The following is a 21,056-nucleotide window of genomic DNA, read 5'->3' as shown; positions in this document are numbered from 1 at the left end:
AGCCCCCTGATCTCCAGGATAAGTGCAATCCCTAGCAGTATTTCAATCACAGAAATAGGAAAAAAACAATCCCAAAATTCACATGGAAGCATAACAGACCCTGAGTAGCCAAAGCAATCATGAGCAAAAAAAGTAGAGCAGGAAGTGCTGCACTGACTGACTTCAGGATACACCTCAAAGCTGTAGTAATGAAAACAGCATGGTATGGGCACAGAAACAGACACGTGGCTCATCAGAACACAACAGAGAGCTCAGACATCAATCTACACACTGACATGTAATTGATTTCTGACTAAAGTGCCCAGAATGTGTGATGGAAGAACAATCTTATCAATACATGGGACCAATAAACTGCATGGATATCAACATATGAAGAATAAAATTATATTCATCTCACCCCACACACAGAAAATAAAATGAATTGAAGACTAAAGTGGGAAATGGGCATTGTGGTATATACCTGTCATCCCAAATACTCAAGAGGCTGAGACAGGAATATTGCAGGTTTGAGGCCAGCCCGGGCAATTCAGTGAGACTGGGTCTCAAGCTAAAAAGCTTCTGGACAGCCAAGGAAAAACTCAGCAGAAGGAAGAGACAACCTATGGAATTGGAGGAAATAGTTGCCACCCATACAACTTTCTCCAGGGAAGACATACAGGTGGCCAGCAGATATGTGGCTGATCATTAAAGAAGTGCAAACTAAGACCACATTGCAATATCACCTCACACCTGCTGAATGACTGTCGTCCAAAAAGGAAAAGCAGCAAGCTTCAGTGAGAGTGTGGGGAAAGGAAGGCCTTGCACACTGCCAATGGGGATGGAAATCAAAACAGCACCACGGACAACAGCATGGTGATCCCTCAACAAATGGAAAATAGCCAGATAGGATACAGGATTCCAGGGCTGATGAGTATGCAAAGGAAAAATACCAGGATGTGAGTGAGATGTCTGCTCACCTCCATGTTCACAGCAGCCAAGGAATGGAATCCCCCCAAGTGTCCACCAAATGGATGGATAAAATATACAGTATATAAATATATATATATATAAAATATACAGATAAAATATTACTCAGCTTATTAATTAATTAATTAGGCTTTTTGAGACCGAGTCTCTGTAGGTCAGGCTAGCCCTGAACTCATTATGTAGCCCAGGCTGGCCTCAAATTCATGGTGATCCTCCTACCTCACCCTCCAGAGTTCTGGGATTACAGGCAAATGCCACTACACCTGGCTTAGCCTTTAAGAAGGAAGAAATCTTTTCACTTGTGACAATATGCATAAATCTAGAGGACATTACATTATGTGAAATAAGTCAGGTACAAAAAGGGCAAATATAGTCAGTCATGGAGATATACATGTGTAATCCCACCCCTATAGGAGGCTGAGCCAGGAGGATCATAAGTTTAAGCCAGGCTGAGCAACTTAGTGACTTAGAGAGACCCTGTCTCAAAATAAAGAATAAAAAGGACTGGGTTCCATCCCCAGTACTGAAAAGGGAAAAAAGAAAGACAAATGTGAGACTCAGTCTCATATGCATGGTCTCCACTACATGTGGAATCTAAAATAATTGAACATTTTAGGGTAGAGGATATAATGGTGATTATCAGAGGCTAGGAGGTGGGGCTGAAGGTTGGGAAGATGTTAAAGGGTAAAAGAAGAAAAGAAAATTATAGACCAATGTCTCTGGTGAATATTAATGCCACATCTTCCACAGGACACTAGTAAACAGGACCTAGTAACACAGGAAAAGGGTTAGACACTGTGACCAAGTGAGATTTATCCCAGGAATGCAAGGTTAGTTCAACCCCCCAAAATCAATTAGCATAATATATGAACAGACTAAAACACGAAACGACAGTCATCTCAACAAATGCAGAAAAGGCAGTTGACAAAATAAAAAATCCTTGCATGATTAAAAAGAAAACACTCATTGCATTAGGAATAGAAATGAACATTTTCAGCCTGGTCAGGGGTAAGTTCAAAACACACACACACACACACACACACACACACAGAGCTAGCAGCACACTTGGTGGCCACAAAACTTTCCCCTCAAGTTCATGAACAGGATCAGGGGTGGCTCTCACCACTTCTATTCAACACTGTACTTCAGGTTCTAGCCAGGAAAACTGGGTGAGAAAAAGAAATAAATTCATCCAGAGAAAGAAACAAACCTCTGCCTCTGCAGAAGACATGATCTTGTACGTGGATGATCCCAAATAATCCACAAAAGAAAAGGAAGGGAGAAGGGAAGGAAGTCTGGAAGGAAGTCTGGAAGGAACGAAGGGAAAAAAGTACTAGAGGTATAAATATAAGTTTAAGAAGGCTGTAGATACAACACTAATACACAGAAACAAACTATTTCTATTCATTAGCAATGAGGATCTAGAAATGAAATTAAGACAATAATTCAATTTATATTGAAAAGATTAACATATTTAAGAAGATATATAACAAAATAGGTGAATTATTACTTGCACCCTGAAAGCTACAAAGCATCTTCAAAAGCAATAAAAAAGACCTAAATAAATAGAAAGACATCTGTGTTCATGCACTGGAAGACTGAATTTTGTTGAGAGAAATGCTACCCACATTTATTCACAGACTGAATGCATTTCCTGTCAAAATTATAGCTGCCTCTGTTTCTTTTTTATAAAAATTGACAAGCTGATTCTAAAATTCATATGGAAATGAAAGAGACTCAGAATAGCCAAAAGCAATCTTGTAAATGAAGAGCAAAGTTGGAGAACTCACACTTCCCAATCTGAAAACTACATCAAAGCTACCATAGTCAAGACTGTGAGGTGCTGACAAAGCACAGACTGTGTAAGTCTATCAAATGGGATGGAGAATCCAAAAAGAAGCCCCTACAGCCCTGAGCATTTCATCTCAACAAAGTACCCATACATTCATCTGGAAAAGAGGTCTTTTCAACCAAAGGTACTGGGAAGACTGGATACCCAGGTCCAAAAGGATGAGCTTACCTCACACCATATATCAAAATTAAGTCACAAAGGATCACAGATCTGAACAAAAGACTCCAAACTCTAAAACTCAGAAAACATAAGTATTAATCTTCATGACCTTGGATTAGACATCAAAGGTTTGTTAGGTGTAATACAGAAAGCACAAGCAACAAAAGAAAAAAATAAATAAATTGGACTTTATTAAGATTAAAAACTTTTGTGTTTCAAAGGAAACCACCAAGGAAGTGGAAAGATGAATCACAAAATAAAAACGGGACAAAACAGTACAAAATATTTGCAAATTGTATATCTTATAGGGGTGTAGGATCCAGAACACAAACAACAAAAAAACTTACCCAATTTAAAAATGGGCAAGGAATTTGAATAGGCATTTTTCCATAAAAGACATATAAATGACCAGTAGGCCCATGAAAAAATGCTTACCATCACCAGTTTAAAAATACCCTATGTCAAAAGAAAAAAATAAAAATTGGAAAAGGGACTGGGCATTTAGCTCAGAGGTAGAGCACTCACCTCATATGTGTGAGGCCCTGGATTCAATCTTCAATACCACGAAAAACTTGTACATAATGGTTCACAACATTTTTTTTTTTTAATTTTAAAGAGTAAAAGAAGGACAACATAGCAATAGGGGGATTCGCCGAACACAGCAACATTATTCATAAAAGCCAAAGCCAGAATGTTCGCCAACCAATGAATGGATGAATAAGATGGAATCTCTCTATAACAGTGACTCTTCAGCCTCAGAAAGGAACAAAGTGCTGACGCATGCTACAACACAAGGGAAACTTGAAAACAAGACACTAAGAAAAGAAGCCAGAGGCTGAGCCCGCAACTCGGTGATTCATGGATACGAGATGTTCAGAAGAGATAAATCAGCGGGTTCATAAAACAGACTAAGCTGTGGGGAGGAGAGCGGGGACGCTGGTGGAGCAGTGGAAATGTTCCAGAATAGGACAGCGTTGCAGGTCACACAGCCTCGGAAATATACTGGAAAAACACTGAACTGCGTGCTTTGAGAGGGTGAGTTTGAAATGGTACCTATTGCAATAAAAATACGACATAGCTCTATAAAATAATGAGAAGAATAACACATACCCAGCATTTCTATCAGGAGGCTTCCAGCTGCCGGGGAGAGAAAGCTGGTCTCGTTGGTCAGGAAGCGTGTCGGCTGGCGGCAGCTGGTGGAGGTGGAGGAGCCGTAGGATGAATGGACCTGGGCCTGTCCAGCCTTTCTGTACCACTGTCCTCAGGTCAGTAGTGAGACATCTCAGGTGATCCTGCACCACATCTGGGCATAACAGTGTCTGGGAAGAGCAGAGAGCTCATCTTCCTAACTTCTTCTCTGAAGAAAGAGGAAAATGTTCCCAGAGCCGCCAGACAGCCTTCATCCCAAGACCAGAGCTGACTCCTATGCCCACCCTCAGCCAAGCACTACAGCAGGAACCAGACTTCACATGGCTGCCGAGGCCCAGCCTCGATCTTGGGGTGCTGTTGACTTTCCTCGAAGCTGTGAACTGGATGCGGAAGGGCTGGATGCTATGGAAGGAAAGAGCTAGCAAGGAAGTGTGAAGGGAGCTGGACCAGAGGCCAGTGGGTCAGCGAAGCTCTGCACAGACAATCAGGCCAACTGTGGTATGTTTCATCACTAAATATTAACAAAGCCCATCAAGGAACAGAAGAAACACACGGTCAGTGTGGAATCCAGTCACCATCTATGCTGAAGTAGAGCCAACCAAGAAAGCTCCTAATTTTCACCTTGACAGCCAGGGATTCCCAGGAAGGTTCCATCTCCCCGGAACTGGGCATCTCCAGCCAGGTATCAGCTAAGGGGCCAGAGAATCCCACCTGGAGACAGCAGGCCTTTGTCTTGAGCGTGTGAGTCAATGTCCCATTGAGTCTTCAGAGTGGCCCACTCCTGGTCACAAATGGAAGGATAATTTACAAAAACAGTAAACTCTAAAGCCATTTCTAAATGAGCAGGAGACAGGAACAGCTGCTTCATAGAATAAATAAACCCATGGCCAGAAGCACCTGAAAAAGTGCTCAACCTCACACGCCATCAGTCCTAAAATGCAAAGCTCTAGACGGAAAGTATCTGTGTGGACACAAAGCAGTGGCCAGTCGGGTCTGGGGGCATGCAAGAGGGTAGACTCACTTTCAGAGCAGGGCTTTTTCAGACAGAGCTCTTGCCGTTTTGTTATTTTGCTTTGTGGCAGCAAGGGATTGGACCCAGAGCCTTCACACTGAACGACATCCACAGCTCTTTCCCGTCTTTTGAGGCAGGGGCTCCTTAAGTCACTAAATTACCCCTCCCCGGGGGGGGGGGGTGTTTTAATTTGTATTCCTCCTGCCTCAGCCTCCCATGGTGCTGGGATTACAGGCTGGGGTCACCAGGCTTAGCCCAAAGACTGTCCGTTTCTTAGGGTGAACCCACAGCCACCCAGTGACCCACTGCTCCACTCATCCCTGAGAAATGAAGAGACCTGGCCAAACCTCATGCAGCCTTGCTCACAGCCAGAGTGGGGGAGAGCCGGCAGCCGCTCACAGGCATGGGAAGTGGGTGGGGTGCCCGGCACAGTGGGTGCGCCTAGGGTGAAAAGCTGGGGCTGCCCCAAACCATGTGTGTGCCAGGAGCCAGGTGCAGGCTGAGGCTGTGGACTCCGTGTGCCTGAGGGCCTCCGGAAGGCGTAACTATTGTCAGCGATAGGATCCAGACAGTGACCTCCCGAGGGCTGGGCTGGGAAGGCACTGGAAACACCCCCAGACGTTGGGGAGCCAGGAGCCGGGGCAGGGCCTGGGTCTGGGCTTTCTCCTCCGGCCCCTCCTTCCGGGAACATCTGGTGCCCCCGGATGGGGGATGGGGAAGAGCCCAGGAGAGCCCGCTGCGACTTCCAAGAAATTGCGTCTCCAGCTCCCGCTGCGTGTGGTAGAGACGCTGACTCACCGTAGGGGCAGAGGCTGAGGCAGGAGGAGGCGACAGCCCAGCCCCCACCCTATCCGCGGTGCCCTAGGCTCAGGCTGGATGAGGGGAGGAGCGCCTTGCACCCGCAGACAGAGCCGGGGCGTCTTGTCCTTGGGCACCAGGTGCTGGGCTTCCTAAAGGATGCAGAGACTAGCGGGGCGCGGGGGCGGGGCCAGGAGTCCCGCGGAGGATCGCCAGGCGCTGTCGGCACTGTTGCTCTGGTCTCTGACTGGGGCAGGGCGGGGTTGGGGCTCTAACCCCCGGGAGAGCTGCAAGGGGAAGTGACTGAATTTCCAGCTGCAGGAGGAGGTGCACCTGGAGCCCTGCAGGCCACCAGACAGGGGTTCCTGGAAAGCCAAGGGTTCCTAGGAACCCTGGGGGTCAGAATCCAAAATTGGCCTCCATCAGGAACATGGCAGTGACTCAAGCCTCTAATCCCAGAACTGAGGGAGGCTGAGGCAGGAGGATCACAAGTTCAAGTCCCAACTGGGCAATTTAGGGACTTAGCAAGATCCTGTCTCAAAGTAAAAACTAAAAAGGGCGGAAGACACAGCTCAGGGGTAGAGCACCACTGGGTTTGAGCCCCAGTATGGGCAAAAAAAAGAAAAAGTACTCCACAGCCAGGACCTGGTGGAACAGCAGGATTCAGCCCCTGTAGGGCCCAGTGTCCGAGAAGGTTGCTGGGTGGTGGTGGGGCCCTTTGGGGTCTCGCTGTCCTCGCCTTCCTCCCGTGCAGGGCCCCTGAGTCCCTGCTCCTCCCCACGCTCTGTGTGACATCCTGACCACACACTGTTAGTGCGTGCTGGCCCCTTCTGTCTTTGGAAGGGATTGAACCTGCAGCTCCTGTGCCCCTGAGGAACCACATTCACGGGTCTTCCCTGGGGCTGATGCCACCTCGTCCTTGTGGTCAAGGGCTCCGGTCCTGCTGGTCTTGGTCCCCCAGCCATGGAGGGCCAGCGCCTCCCTTGTAGCTGGTCTCCCGTGCCAGGCCACATGTCTGTCCCGATCACCTCCACGCCCATCCGGGCTGTCCTTGGATGGGCAGAGCACAGCCTCTGCCAGGAAACCCTGCCCTTTGTTGGGAAGCCCTGGAAGTCAGTGGCTGGGAATCTGGTGTGGCCCGTCAGAACTTTGAAGAGTGGACACAGGGTGGGGCTCAGCTGAGGACCGATGGGCAGCTGGTGCCACTGGCTCTCAGGCCAGAGGTTGGGCAGACACATAGGCCGTCACCCCCGACCGCCTAGCTGCACCCACAGGGCTGCTCAGGGTGCAGCTGTCCTCAAGGGGGCCCCAGCCCGGCCCGCCTGCCCCCCAGCCCTAAGCACACTTCCTCCTAGCCTGTCTCCCGGACACAGTGGCTGCATTTTCCAAAGCTTGGCCACAGCAGCTCTTATCAGAGGGATCAGGGCATTTTTCTTCCTTTCAGTTCTTGATTGCTCCCAGGGGACAGACTTGGTGAATTGTTTTGTGAAAACTTGGCTTTTGGAGACTTCCTAATGGTTTTTTATTGTTCACAGTTCTGGAAACAACACACACATACCCGTATGTACATGTTTACATAACAGGATTAACTCTTCTTTCTTTTCGTTTTTGAGACAGGGTCTCACTATGTAGCCCAGGCTGGCCTTGAACACACAGGGGTCCTCCTGCCTCAGCCTCTCAAGTGCTAGGATTACAGGTCCATGCCGCCACACTGGTTTAGGATTTACCTTTTTCTATGTTCATAGTATTTGATTTACCTTTTTCCGTTAATAGTTTTTGAGTTATAATGACAGTCTGCAAAATATATAAATTGAAGACATTCACCCTGATTAATTTTTACCTTTTCTATTGTTGTCACCCCAAACAAACCCAGGAGTAGGGCTTTTTCACCTCCCAGTGCCAGCAAGTCAATAACTAAAGCCCTGTCCCCACCTCCAGCTGCCGCCATCCGACCTCGACCCCCACAGGGACCTGTCAGTTGCTTGGAACTTGGTGCAGTGTCCTCCTGTGGTTGTCGTCTGTTGTGTTGTCTCTTGCGCTCGGCAGTGACTTTGACGCTGAACTTTGTGGGTTCCAGCACCCGATCACCTTGTCTATGTGGTCTCTGGCTGGTGGACAAGGGCCACTTAATCCAGCACAAAGACACAGCTCTGGGTGAATCTCAGGGAACAGAACAGGAGGGTAAATGCAGGGACGATTCGAAATCATCCCTCTCGACTTGTGTGAGGCCCACAGGGGGAGAGTGACAGTCCAAGGTCACAGGGTTGTCACTGGTCTGTTGAGACTTCTTTTGTGGACTCTCCAATCCCACTGGATCTCTTTAACAGTTGAAAAAATGACTCCCTCCCTTCCTGAAAGAATTGCCACTGCTTTTGTATACACACAGTCCCCTGGGAACACGCAATACAGTTCATTTCCAACATGCCAGAAACTTGTCTGTGATGAGCTGAGACAGATCTACAGATGTTCATAGCACAGAAAAACAGCTATAGTCCCCAGCATGTGGGAGGCTGAGGCAGGAAGATCACCTCGAGTTCAAGGCCAGCCTGGGCTGCATATTCAGATGTGGTCTCAAAAAACTAAGGGAGAAAAACAAGAAAAAATAATTATTCTTTCTCTGGAGCAGATGTTGGAGCGTGAAGGAACATGGCCTTGGACTGCAGGCCAAGCTCTGACTCAGCCATCCAACCACATTGCCAGGGCAAGTCACTCCTCGCTGGGGCCCGCTCCTTCCTCATCAGTAAAGCGGAGCTCTCCTTCCTGGCCTTCCTGGCCTCCCGAGGGGCGAGGAGACCCACCCTCTGGCATGGCCCAGCTCCTCAAAGACACTGCTTCCTGCTGGCCTCCCTCTCACCATGGCCGTGCAGTGTTGGCCCCAGTGCTTCCAACAACTCCCTCCCAGGACCAGAGGGACGAGGGAACACTGGGGTTTGCTCGTTGTTTGTGGACTTGGATTCTGCACGTGGGTTCCGAGTTGCAGGAAACAGTCATGTTCCCGGCTCCCAGGCCTCCTCAGGCCACCTGGAAACCTCAGGAAAGTCCAGACATCTGGCCTCTGCTATCACAGCAGCGTCTCAGTCCTGCTGATTCTGGAACACATTCTCTGGGTGAGTGCCTTTACCTCTAGGACCCTCAGTTTGTCCATCTGTGAAATGGGATAATGATGGCCCTTACCCAGAAGGGCTCCAGGGTCACTGTGCTTGTGCAGAGTCAATGACACCGCTGTTAAGGGCCTGGAACAGTTTGTTGACTGAGTAATCAATGCTCAGCAGAGTGGGCAGGACCAGGCCAACCCCCTTCTTGGCTCTGCACACGAGGCAGGACCAGGTTAACCTGGGTGTTCAAGGGCTGGGGATGTAGCTCAGTGGCACAACGCCTGCCTGGCAAGCACAAGCTCCTGAGTTCGATTCCCAGTACAAAAAAAAAAAACAATCTGGGTGTTCTGATGTCTACCAGCTGAATGCTCGGCCCATAGTAGTTGCTAAGTAAATGCAAATTTACCCCCCCCAAGCATGCCAGAGAAGACCCCCAAACTTCCTCAGGCCTGACAGTCACCACTTCCTCCTGCTCAGCCCTTCAGCCTGGTCTCATCCAGCCCCACACAGCCCCACAGGCCCTCGCTTCCAACAGGCAGGGGTGGGAACTCACAGGGCAACTTCCATGGGCTTGGCCAAAGAGGCAGAGGTGGTATGTGTGAGACAACAGCCAAGTCCACCCCACCCGCCCCCATTCATCGGCCAGCCAGCCACCAAGTCTCCACTGAGCAACTGCTGAGAGCCGAGCGCATGCGGTTAACAGACAGATTCCTGATTCTCCGCAGCACGGCACGTTCTCAGGAAAGCTGCGGGCCTCAGGTCTGTCGCACTGGGCTCTTCTTGTCTGGTTCTGTTGGTATTTTTGTCTTGAGACAGGGTCTCACTATGTAGCACAGGCTGCCCTTGATCTCCCTGTGCAGCCTAGACTGTCCTCAAACTCTCTGTGACCCTCCTGCCTCAGCCTCCTTAATGCTGGGATTACAGGCGTGTGCCTCTGTGCCCAGCTGTCTGGTCTGGGCTCTTTGCAGTGGCTGGCAATTAGGAATGAGGGAGCAGGTTCCCAGCGGTCTGTGCAACATGTTATCAAATTCAATCAAATGGAAGGCAAACTGCATATTCCAGAGGCGCATTCTGTGACTCAGGGGGCACAGCAGGCAAGCCGTCATCCTGGGCCGGCAGCAGGAGCAGGATCTATCAGGGTCCCCGAGGAGCCGTCTGAATCAAAGGATTCACACATGTTCGTGCCAGTGTGGGGAGCATCTCCTGATGCTGAGCTTAGCCCAGCGGCAGCAGCTGAACCCCACTCTCCCGGCAAGAGCCCATTTCCCCACCCAGTAAGCTGCCAGGGAAGCTCCATGTCACCCTTGGCAACACGCTCTTGTCTCTGCTAATCAGAAGGCCACTGGTATGGATCTGCACTAGAGACAAAGACAGCCCTCGTCCTGTGGGCTCAAGGGCCAGCACAGGGTCTCCGGAGAGGATGCTGGTGGTCACCCCTGGACCTCGAGTCCAGGCACCTGCCCGCCTTGGTGCTGTGCCAAAACCAAGAGCACACATTCATGTTACCGGATCAGCTTGGAAGTGTCGGGTGCTTTGGACATCAAGGAGCTGCCTGGCGCCTCCTTTGTCACAGGTACTGGTGGTCTCATGCTCAGGGCTGGTCCCTGCCTTTCCTCCCGAAAGCTGTGTCTGATGGCTGCTGGCAGAGCTGACCCTGCTCCCTGCCGTTCTTGGTTTAGCAACTCATCCATTTGCTCATTCCTGTTTTCCGGGTGCTGATGGCCGTGCCCGTGCTAACTTCCTGTCTCCCCGCGGGACTGCAAGCTGCAGCCCCTGTGCCTAGTACAGTGTCGGCGCTCAGCAAACACAGTCACCCCAGCACCCCATCCCCACACCCCCCGGCTCGAGTCCCTTATGCAGCATGACACAGCGTCCACAGAGATCCCACAGGACCCATGCCACCCTCCGGACCTAAATCCCTCCTGGTGACCCGTAGTACCTACGGCGACACCAGTGCCGCTGCGCATCATTCAGGGAAAGGGCTGTACGGACACAGTGCTCTGACACAGCTGCGATCCAAAGCGGTTGGATGAATCTGCGAGGGACACAGAGGGCTGACCGTCCCGTGCCAAAGTCCATCGCTTGATACAGCTGCTGTGTGGGGAGGAGATAACCACAAGGGGACTCTCTGAGGATACCGTTACCACTGATGTGTGAGGCGAGGGAGGAGCGGGGCTGGCTGGGTCGAGTGACAGTCTGGCAGAGATGCTGCCCGGCCTGGCGGGTCCTGAGTCCCCTCCATGGCAGGGTCACCCCGCTCCGGCGTCAGGCCTCTCGCAGCCGGAGAGTTAGGTCGCACTCCTTCCAGGACCTCAGCAGCAGGCGGCCAGGTCTGTCACAAAGGGAGCAAGTGACTAGAAAAGCTTGGCTTCCTGAGATTTGCTGGGGAGGGGCCCCACCAACAGGCCACGTCACAGTCGCAGAGTGCCAGAGATGAGCGTCCGAAAACCCCATTCGCACCCACAGGACATGGCCACGCCCGTCTGTTTGTGAGACTTCACTCCGTGGAAGACAACAAGCACTCCGTGTCCCATGAAACCGGAAGTACTGACCACTGGCCGCGACCGTGGTTGCTGTTGTAGAGGCTGAACAGGTGCAGAGAGAGGAGCAAGGGAGGGAGGGAGAAAAGAGGGCAGAGGAGGAGCCCTCACCTCCTGGCTGCACCCAGCCCCGTGTTCTGTCCCCACCATGAGGTATTGAGGGCAGAATTTTCACCAAGCCTTAGCATTGGAGGGGCCGCCTTTGGGAGGCCCGGAAGGCCGAACGACCTCTGGGCGGCCCCATCCCCACGCAGAGCCCACCTGCCAGGAGGGCCCTGCCCTGTGACATGGCCCTCATCCCGCGCCTCCCAGCCTGCACCCTCTCTTCTGTGCACACTGCCCGCCTGGCTTGTGATGTGCAGCTCTGGCAGCAGAGGCCCGCTCAGACGCTGTGGTCCTGAGGGTGTGGGGTTCGGCAAAGATGAGCTGGGATTTCTGAAGAGGGGATCAGATTTGTGCCTGCAGGGGTCACTCGTCTCCCAGGAGCACAGCTGTGACTCCACGTGCCTGCCTGACAGTGGGGTGCGCCAGCTCTGCTGGGCTGCGTGCACACACACGTGTGTGTGTGTGTGTGTATGTGCATGTATGTGTGTGTGAACCTGTCCTGGTCACTTTTCCCTTGTTGCTGAGACAAAATACCCGATACCCAAAATTAAGGAAGGAAAAGTTTATTTCACTCACAGTGTGTGGAGGTTTCAGTCTGTAATCAGCTGGCTCCAAGGCTGGGTGGCACATGGCAGGGGCAACAGTCCAAGGTGGCAGAAGATGGCAAAAGCAGCAGAGCACGAGGGTGCAGGGCACAAGCCTCTTTCCCTCCCTTATACTGTAAGCAGGCTACCCCTACCCTGTGTGGCACTCACACAGTCTCCATGCCCTCCTCTTGCACAGGCTCAGTCAGGATGAATACGAGTAAGGACCCTGTCCCCTGCTCACTCACTTAGTTACCCTCCTAAACTTCTCAAGTGGACACAATGAACAACATCCCAGAGCAGTAAGGGTGTGTCCTTTTCATACCAGGTTATAGAACTGCTGTGTTACTTAGTTAAGCTTCTAGACTCCTCAAGTTGACACAATGTATCAACCATAGCAAAACCTTAGGGGACTGTGTTTATGGGAAACATTTCAGTACCTCTTAGCACACCTATGCATATTTAGAATTTTTAAAAACCTGGAACGTATCAGAAATATCACAGAACCTAGACAAATGATGTATTACGTTCCCTCCTTTTTTTTTTTCTTTTTGAAAGAGGGTCTTGCTATGTGGTTCAGGCTGACCTTGAACTCACCGTGGACCCCAGGCTGGCTTCCAACTCCTAGTGATCCTCCTGCCTCGGCCTCCCAAGTGCAGGGATTATAGGCATCATGCTCGGCTCTGGCTCCAGGACTACATTTTAAACTCTGTCCATTTCAGATCTTGAGAGCTTGTCTGGAGGTGCTAGCAGGGAAGCGCAGCTACTTGTATACCCTTGACGGAGGAATCAGTCCCCCTCTATTGGGGGTGGTCATCTTTTCAGAGCGGGCAGCTTTGGGAGGGTTGCACATGAGAGGGGAAGGGGACACCCACCTTGCCAGCCAGATCAGCTGAGTCAGCCCTGGCAATCAATGGGGTGACAGATGCTGCAGCCAGGTCGCCCTCACACCCAAGTCCACTTTCAATCTTGTCTCTCTTTTGCGGCCCACACATTTCTGTTACTGGGCCTAAGCACTCACTGAGATGTTTCAACAGGACTTCCGGCTGGACTTAGGGACTTCGGGTCCTCACCTGCCACATCCCTAAGACAGGCAATTCAGGGAAGTCAGGAAGGTGAATTCAGGAGTCAGCTCTGCCATTAGCTGCTGTGGCCATGGAATGGACTTTCCAGCGCCTGAGAGTACTTGGGCAGGGTTTTGAGTGGGCACCGCCAGTAGCTCCGAAGGAGATGCGGGTGGTGGGGAGTGATTGCACTGCCCACTCCTACCCAGAAGTCTCCGCCCCTCGGAGGTGGCTTCACAGCTGAGTGTGTTGCCGTGGCAACCACTGTCTTCCACTCTGCTCTGCTGCTGTGTGCAGAACGGGTCCCTGTCACCCCCTCACTGCTGGGCTGGGGTGCCATGGGGGAGGGGCAGGCTCAGCGGAAGTCTATCTTTCCAGGGCAGCTGAAAGGATGCTGGAGGCAGTCATCTTGGCTGTGGCTGGCCTGGTCTCTGCTATCCTGGCAGGGCCACTCCAGCTGTCCTGGGTGGTTTGTTCAGCAGGCAGCACCTCTCAGAAACCTTGAGGCAGCTTCAGCCAAGCTTCCTCCATGCTCCCTTCCAAAGGTCTGACTCACGGGTCTGAAGAGGTCCCAGCGCCTATGTGTCTAACACTGTCTCTAGGAGACTGAGGGAGAGGGGGTCTGGGAACGGCACTTGGAGAATCCAGATGCTGCCGCCGTGGATGCTGCCGGTCCGCACCACACAGCAGACCCCTTCTCTGACTCACTGCCTGGGTCACTCGTGGACAGGCTTGCTCACTCACACCCGACTGCTGCTCCCTCTCCCGTCTAGATTGTCACCCTTGTGCACTTACTTATTAATGCGGGCAAACATTTATGGCTCTCTGGCTCGGAGAGTGGAGAGATTATGGACAGCATTCCTGCTGCCCCCTAGCTACTGGGTTTTCTCGCCAGAGGGAAACAGTGAATGGATGGACTGGCACACTTCTCAGAAAGGAAACACACAGGACCAGAACAGAGAACACGGGTTCCTGGACCCCCACCAATGCCAAAATCCACAGCTGCACCCGGGCCTTACAGAAAAGGTAGCGTGTGCACAAAACCCATGTGTAGCCCGCAGATACGGAGGGCAGCGGCTCCGCCCTCAAGTGCTCACAAGGGCAGGGTAGCTGGGTTGCAAGGAGCGGAAGCTTTCCCACCAGTGACAGGAAGGGATCTTGGGCAGAGGGAACAACACTGGGAAAGCTCTGAGCAGCGAGCCCAGCGGGGCGGCGGCCTCAAATGGAGGAAGGAAGGAGGCCGAGGGGCGAGCGAGGCTGGAGCCCACGCTGTGCCACCCCATTACTCGCCACAATCTCAAGATGGGGGTGACAAAGAAGAGGCCCCTTCTCTGTCCCGAGGTTCCAGGTCGAGGCCGCGAGTGTGGCGACAGAGTGCGGGTGGCTCAGAGCTAAGCCACGGGGATTCAGTAGGGGCTCCCGGGAGCCTTCTCTAACCCTCGTCACCTCCAAGGGGCCCCGCCTCCAACATCGTCCGGCTGGCTGTGTTTCCCCTCTACACCTCGAGGTGGGGCAGAGTTCCCGCACGGGATTCTGGGAAGCCTCGGGAGATGCACAGGCCGCACCCCAGCCGTCGCGGCCTGGAACCAGAAAGCGCCAGGCTGCGGCACAGCACTAAGCAGCCCCCGAGAGAAAGCAAGCACAGGACGTGGTCAGAGCGGCCGCGCGGAGACCCACAGCAGGGCTGGTGCGGAAGGCGGCTTTGGGGTGGGGGATGAGTGGCTCTGGGGGGCTGGGCCACTTGAGAAGTGGCCTGAGCGGTAAATTAGGCGGGCAGTGATGGCTGGGCGTGGGGAGGAGGGACCGGATGCCCAGTCCCTCCAGCGGCAGCTGCCAGGGCCCCAGTGGAGAGGAGGCTGTCAGCGGAAACCAGGGCTCCTGACCCTGATCGGCCCCATGCTCCCCGGGCTTCCGTGCAGCCTGTTTCCCAGCCCGTCAATGGGAGAGCAGGTTTTATAACACCAGCATGCGTGTCTTTACGACAGCCGGTCGTTCCGGAGGCCCCACAGCAGATGGGTCCCCGCGGCTGCTCTGCACGACTGAGCACCTGCTAGGCGTCATATGCGTCAACGACAGTGACAGTGACATCTGCCAGTCCCATTGGAGCACCCCTGTGCCCCCCAGGTTGTCACCACCCCCTCCTGGCCCCAGGCCTCACGGGGACAGCATGGATATTGCAGCTGGACCCTGCATGAAGGCTGCTGTCCCTGGGCCAGTCCTCCGTGGGACACTCCACGTGAGCAGCGGTGGACTATGTGCCACCATGGCTTGGCCACACTGTCCCCACCCACTGCCCCTGGCACTACTGTGCTGGGCTCATCGCGCTCGCAGGGACAGTTCGACAGGCCCTGCTTAGATGCAGGAGTCGCGTCACACCAGCCCGCCTGGCCCGGCTTCTGCCATCCAGCCCCGGCGCCTCTGCTGCGCCCTCCAAGGCCAGAGTCCCCCTGCGCTCCTCCTAGCTCACCCCACCTGGCCCCCGCTGTTCCTTCCGCTTGTACCCCGCCCCCTGTGAACCCTCCTGGCTGAAGGATGACTTCCAGAGAGGAGTCCCTTGGGACTAGTGCCATCTAAGTCTTCACCTCCTGACAGCAAGGGCCTTGTGTTCTCTGCATCACCTTTTCTCCTTGTCACCTCCCCAGCAGGACAGCCCTGAAATTTCTCCTGTTCCCTGTGTGGCTTAGGCCAGGCAAAGAGAGGTTCCCAGGAAGCACCACAGAGGAGTGAACGCGTGGATGCAGCAGGAAGCCAGGTGGCCTGGAAGTGACCCATAGGAGAAGCCTCTGACTAGGTCCCCTCCCCTGCTTGCTGAGCTTAGCTGGGCAGCAGCGTCCCCTGCTGGACACAAGGCAGATTGCCATCCACACGCTGCGGCTCAGCCCTTAGAGGCCAGAGAGCCCAGTGCTATCCGGCAGGGTGTGGGCTCTGAGATGCCAGGGTGTCTCACTACGTACAGTGAGGGTGAGGGCACAGCAACTTAGCTTTCGCTGTCCTGGCTCACTTCCTGCCTGGATCACTTCCTAGCTGTGTGACGCTGACCAAGCCCCTGGTCTATAAGCTGGGCCTGGTCAAGGTGCCCACCTCTGAGGCTGTCTGGAAGATGAAACAGACAGTGCTCACATGCTACCTCCTCGGACAGGCCCTCCTGGCTTGCTCCCCTCTGAAAGAGCTCCCCCATCACCCAGCCATTCGCTATCCTTTCCCTCTGCCTTTTCTTTTTGTAGCACAAATCACTGCTGGACGTTTCTTGGAGGGGCTTTGCTCATACAGCAGGACTTACGAACCACAGCGCACACAGCAGACGCTGGGTGGGCTCGCAGGCTGTGTGCACCGACTCCCCACCTCTGTCCCGGGCCCTGGCACCCACCGCTCCTCTTGATCACCATACTTTTTTTTCCAGTGTCAGGGATTGAACCAGGGCCTTCCCACTGAGCTACTTTTAAAATTTTTCCATTTTGTGACAGGATCTCTCTAAGTTGCTCAGTTGCCCAGACTGGGCTCAAATTGTGATCCTCCTGTCTCAGCCTCCCCGGTGCTGGGACAACAGCTGTGCACAACCACGCCCAGCTAGGTCTGTGAACCTGACTGTCCTGGGGACCAAGTGTCCGTGGAATCACCCCAAATTCTCCTTCGATCTCCTGTTTCTGGAGACCCTGTGACACCGTGAGGCCTGTGAGGTCAGCGGGGAAAACCCCAGCACAGCACCAGTGCAGAGGGGGAGCCTGGGGGAAAGTCCCCATCCTGCACCGCTTTTTCTTTTTTTTTTTTTATTAAAGAGAAAAAGATAAACAAACAGTGAAACCGAGTTTCGAAACAGGTTAGTAGGACAGTTACAATAGTTGACACATTGCATATCATGGTCTTCCTGAGCTGCTCCTGAAGCTGCTCTACCCTGATGGGCTGGGATTTCTGGCTCTGGTCCCCTTCCCCCTCCGTGGCTGCCATACTGCAGGTGGACACCAGGCGGCAGCCGTGTGCCGTGGAGCCCGGGCTGCCTGAAGTACAGGGGGCGGGCGGTGTTCGCGGCACTTCACCTTTCTACACCTCCTGTGCCGGGGACCATCTCCACAGCGAGGAGGCACCGGCCCCGATGCTTCTCTGCGGCACATAAGGTCGACCTGGCACAGCGCCCACCTTCCCGTTTCTGATTCCTCCCTGGTCTCAAAAAATAGCTTTCATCGCTTGCAAGAGGCCAGACGCGAAAGGTCACGGGGTGTAGGAGTCCGTGCATATGAAACGTCCACAAAAGGCAAATCCACAGTGACAGAAAGTGGAGCTGTGGCCGCCGGGCTGTGTGGAGGTGACGGGGCACTGCTCATGGGGGTTTCCCAGCCGGTGACCTTGGAACCAGAGGTAGTGACAGCATGGTGTGTGCCGATGCAGAATGCCATTGCACCGCTGTACTTTCAAACAGCTGATTCTCAGCCGGGCGTAGTGGCGCACGCCTGTAATCCTGGCACTTGGGAGGCTGAGGCAGGAGGATCGCTGTGAGTTGGAGACCAGCCTGGGCTACAAAGTGAGTGCAAGGTCAGCCTGAACTGCGTAGGGAGACCCTGTCTCAAAAAGACAAAACAATAAAATAATAAACAAACCGCTGATTCTGTTGTGTGAACTTCACCTTTCAAAAAAAGCCTGATTTAATACCTCACGGCCACTGTCACCACTAGAGATGGCCATGGGGACAGTGCCTGCCCCCTCAGTCCTGAGATCCACAGCCAGAGCTTCTCTCCTGGTGGCGAGAGGGGGCGCCAGCACCCGTCCATCTGTGTCCATGCAGCTACTCTGCCACCCAGCCTGCCGCTGTCTGCCTATTCCACCATGACTCAGCCACCAACCCGTCACCCCTCTGTCCACTCGGCAGCTGCCCATCCACGCCTCTCCCGCTGACCCACACATCCACGCATCCGCCTGTCCATCCGCTCACCCGTCCACCCATCCAGCCACCTCCACCCATCCCACGCACTCACGGCTCCCTCTGGGAACCCACCCACCCAACCCTTCGCCACTGCTCTGGCCTACACCACCATTTCAATAATGAGCAACTCCAGCTCTGACGCTGTCCTGGGAGGCCCCGTGTCCCCCGGAAGTGGCAACCCCTGGGTAGCCGCCCCCTGGGGGCAGCACGCATGCTCAGTGCTCAGTGAGGGAAGGGTGGGCTGGCAGGGCCTCAGCTGGGAGCGGGGGGTGCACTTTCTGCAGGAAGGGATGTGTGAGGGCGCCAAGGCCTGAGCAGGGGAACCGAGGACAGCAGACTGGGAGGTGGTGGGTGGAGGGGGAAGGTGTCCCCCAAACAGGGTCCACAGGGTTCCAGGCCCAGGTGAGAGGGTGCAGCGGGGGTGGTCGGCTGAGCATTTGGGGACAGGGAGGGAGCCATGGCTCAAAAGGAGGAAAGGGGTGTAGACACACAACCCAGACCCCGGGGGCGGGTCCTCCGAGGTCACCATGGAGCTCAGACTAGGCTGGGTGACGGGAGCCCCTGGAGAGACCGGGTCAGACGTGGCAGAGCCCTCCATGGCGGTGCTGAGGCTGGACTGGAGGAGGGCGGGCCGTGGGTCCTGGAGGGAGAGGGCATTCACCCCTCCCCCACCGCTCCTGCACCTCCGCAGACCCACTGCCTCCCTCGGGAGAGCCCTGGGGTACCAGCGTCATTTCCTGATGAAGAAGTAGGGACCAAAAGAAGCAAGGTGACTTCCCAGGGACAGCCTAGAGAGCAGAGGGACCGAGGCTGGAGCTCAAACTTGCATGGCGCCAGAGCCCCTGCCCTCCCAGCCCGGGTAGCTGCTCCCTGATGTCACCACCCGTACTGCTGGCGCTGCAGACTACACACTCACCTGTCTCCTATCTCACCTCCGTGTGGGAAGCAGAAAAAAACTAGGGGCACAAGGTGGGCCGTGGAGCCCCTCTCCTTGCTGAAGGCGCTGTGACCTTGGGCAGGTTACCGAGCCTCTCTGTGCCTGTCTTTGCACCTATCAAAAGGGGCACGGAAGTGACTAGTGTAGAGTCTGCTGCCAGCTAGAGCGGTAGCCAGGCCTCCTTCTCTATGGCTGTAGGGGTCCGGTGCTATGAACCTGTTCCCGAGGAAAAACTTCCCTAGGCCCCTGCCATTCCGGAACATGGTGCTCTGCGACTCTCTCCACAAAGCAAACTCTTTCACCTTTGCAACTCCAAGGCTGCAAAGGCTGGAGCCTGCTGGTTCTTATGATGTGCTCAGGCCAGCTTTTGTTGTTCTCTTCCTTATCAGCAGCCAAGCTCTCCCCCGCTCTATCTGTGCCGGCCACAGCTCTACTGGAGCTTCCTTTCTGGCCAAACTCACATTTAAAATCACTCTTCTGGGCCCTTTGCTCTTGATCACTCTGATACAGGTGACCTGGGTAGAGAGGTTTGTTTCAGCTCACAGGTTTGGCATTCAGCAGTAAGACTGGTAGCCCGAAGGGTGGCCTATCATGGCGGGAGCTGTGCCCACATCTCAAACCAGGAATAGAGGACGCTACAGCGCCTCATCCCCTCTCAGGGCTGGCCCAGTGATCCAAGGATGTCCACCAGACTCCACAGCAATGGGGATTGGGGCTCTACATTTAGGCCACAGTAAGTACATCTACAGTGCCCATTTTACAGATGAGGAAACTGAGGCCAGAGAGGAGCATTAGGTCATCCTAAGTGGTTCAACTAGGGAGGAGCAGAGGCAGGATTCAGGCCTACAAAGGCTGAGCTCCAAAACCCAGATCCTTATGGATGCCCCAGGGAAGATGCCAGCCCCAGTGAAGGCAGCCCCTACACACCACTCCAGGAGAGCTGCCCACTCTGCAGCCTGTGAGAGACACAGCCTGGACACAAAGGCGAACCCCTGTCCCTTCTGGGTGCTGGCTCACCAGATGTGGGCAGGTCCTTCCTCCCTGCCCACTGAAGGGAATCCAGAAGCCAGGCCATCCCAGAGCCCAGTTTCCAATGAAGGGCACAGGGCTCCCCTCTTGAGCCTCCTGGTAGCAGGACCCCAACCCTAACCCTTGGGGCCTGGATTGCAATCACCAGGGCCAGGACACTGCCACTTTCCTTCCTGCGGCTGTCCATGGTCCCCGCCCTGCTCCTGCAGGGGCTTGGTGAGACCCAAGGGCTTGTGGCCAGCTCCTGCCCCGCCACCCTTCCCTCTTGGGGACATCTTCCTGGATGCCTTCTGGTCTCATCAGAACGGGGTTCAGAGCCCCGATTCTCACTTTAATTGAAAGCAAACGTCCTCCCTGAGCCATCGGGTCGGGTTCCTTTCCCTCCTCTGAGCATTTGCTCGGCCTGCGCATGGAGCCTGGCACCTGGCAAATTGAAAGTTACAGATGGGCGAGGACACGGTGCCCTTGGGAAGGACGAGGACAGACACGGCGGAGTGGGTCCAAGCCACGGTGGCAGCTAGGATGCGATAACAGGGCTGGCGGGACCAGGGGGAGGCCCCTCAGACCCAACCCACATCCTACATCCAGGTGACTCTGTGCTCACTTTCTGTGGAAGTCACCAGAGAGGAAAAAGAGGATGGAGTGCAGCTCCTCTGCCAGCTGGAGAGAGTCACCACTAACACCCGCGGGTGGGCAGCCTTCCAGAACTTCCAGGACAGTGGGCACAAATGAATGATTTTTATTGTCTCCCCGACTTCATTCCAAAGTGCTTGGAAAAAGTGTTTTTAAAAGTGTGCGGTGGTGCAGGTTCTGTAATGCTAGCATTCTGGAGGCTGAGGCAGGAGGATTAC

The sequence above is a fragment of the Chinchilla lanigera genome, unplaced genomic scaffold (assembly GCF_000276665.1).
Source record: "Chinchilla lanigera isolate Chin_1 unplaced genomic scaffold, ChiLan1.0 scaffold00028, whole genome shotgun sequence".
NCBI lineage: Eukaryota > Metazoa > Chordata > Mammalia > Rodentia > Chinchillidae > Chinchilla > Chinchilla lanigera.
Note: the sequence above shows the minus strand (reverse complement) of the source record.